This window comes from Solanum stenotomum, chromosome 2 (assembly GCF_019186545.1).
Source record: "Solanum stenotomum isolate F172 chromosome 2, ASM1918654v1, whole genome shotgun sequence".
Taxonomy (NCBI): Eukaryota; Viridiplantae; Streptophyta; class Magnoliopsida; order Solanales; family Solanaceae; genus Solanum; species Solanum stenotomum.
Window position 1 is genome coordinate 2,343,513 of NC_064283.1, and position 2,204 is coordinate 2,345,716.

The following is a 2,204-nucleotide window of genomic DNA, read 5'->3' on the forward strand; positions in this document are numbered from 1 at the left end:
TTAATGGTCCAATTCTCCATCATGACGTTGTTTAATTGTGACTAAACTCTCATTATAATAAAATACTCCACATCCACTAGCTTTTGCATGCTTTCCTATGCCTGGACGTTGAAATGCAAGATCCTTCAACTTGTTAGTTCGAACATTATAGGAGATCAGTCAAGAAGTTCTAGTTGCCAAAATGAGAGAGCTATCATAACAAGACTTAATAAATGGGAAGCATTGAAAGGTAACAAGTTTGTTCCAAACCCCTGGTTGGATCATTACCCATATAGCATAATCAGACATATTAAGGTCATTCAAACTTAAGATGGCAATGGAATCATCAACCAACATCAAACCAAATACATAAGTATGAATATGTGGCCCTTCAATTCCCTCAAACATCTCACTCCCAAAATCGAATAAAAGAACGGTGTAGTAACTATGGCGGCGCCCTCTTAGCAGCCAGTAATAAACTCCATTAGAATAAGCAGTACCAAATGTTTGTTCTACGCCTGTAAAGAAGGGGATTTTATGTTTGAAAATTCTCCATGAGTCCCTGGAACATGAATAGACCGCTGCTGAATTTTCACACAAATAGCAAACCACTTTATAGTCATTAGTCAAAAGGTCTAATCCTAACCCAAACACAGGGCGATCATTGATCATTGATGGAGGGAGATGGAGGAGTCTCACCTCCCTAGTAGCAGGATTCCACAATGCACACGAATGCACATGATCAATTACTCCAAACATTAAAAACAAGCCATTCACAGAACCTAAAAGGTATGCCATACCTTTAAACGTTTGGGGATTTTCTTCAGAAATCAAAGTTAGGGAACGAGAGTCATAACGATCACCATAGTTACCAGTATTATAAAGCAGGAGTTGTGGCGGATTATTCTTGCTACAGTTCAAGTGTTGTTGAACGAAGTTAGGGGTTTTGATAAAAGCATACCAATTCTTGTGGACACATTTGAATCGCAACAACGACTTTACAGGACACCTCAATAGAATCTCCTTCACTATATCTTCAGGAAAATTAGCCACACAATCATCCATCTTAATTTAGGTTTCAATAGAAGCTCTTTAAATAGACAAAGGAGAAAATTCTCTCATTCTTATCCTTCATTTTTGTTACCATAATTCAGTTTACCAGCATTAAATTTTGTTCTAAATGTAGTCATGGAAATGTAAATGCTATGTTCCTTCTTTTCTCATATTAAATAAATTGTGTTCTACATTTAGTTATGGAAATCTAAATACTTTGATTATTTTCTCAAATTACTTTGACCACTTTCTCATATTACTTTGACTATTTTATCTTTACAAACCATTTAAGAAATCAAAAATAAGAATTAACATTTTTTATTAATTTTATCCATATACTCTTCTGACTAAATGTATCCATGAAAAAACTATGGTTAAAAACTTAAATATACAATTTAAGCACCTAAATAACCCTTATATAACAATAGTTTAACTTTTCACCTACATAGCAATAGTTTTTTTTACAAAAACAAAAAAAATAAAAAAAATCGCTATAAATAATACAACAATACAGGTTCCTATATTAAATAAGATTTCATTCCTTATTTTTCTCTTATTTTGTTATTTACCTTCCACAAATCTCTCAATAATTAATCCCTCAATATTTTTATTTTCTTATTTTTCTCCCCTTTTCTAATCTTCTTCTTAAAATACTAAGCAAACGATTCTCTTTTTCTCTCCACCCTTTTTTTTCTAAACTCTCTCTCCCCTCGTCTCTTTCTCCTTTTTTTTCTTTTTACCTCATTTTATTTTCTGAAAAAATTCTCTGTTTTTCTTTAGTTCTCTCCCTTCAATTTTTTTGTTTAAATCCTTTTTTACACCAATGTAGTTAGAACATATAACCAATAATAAATTTATCATCAATGTATGGATTTATTTATTTTAATTTATTTGGTTATAATTTGGTATAATTCATTCATTATGGTAAAATTGAATTAGATTTATTTGAACTTGACATCAAAGTTAAATCATATTGTACACTATGTAAATTAATTTAATGATACTAAAAAATTGATATATACTTGATTAGATTATGGTATTACGTAGTATAGGGTTGTAAGTTGTAACATAACTAAAATCAACTTTACCATCAATTATAAATCAATATCTTTTATAGTTCTAAACCAACATATCACAAAAAAATTAGTCATACTTTACATCAAAGTATATAT

General features: G+C 30.6%; 1 pseudogene; it reads right to left on the minus strand.

Annotated features, from left to right (window-relative positions):
- On the minus strand, positions 1-1,044 carry LOC125855654 (putative F-box protein At3g10240; annotated as a pseudogene).
- Positions 1,045-2,204: the final 1,160 nt, after the last annotated feature.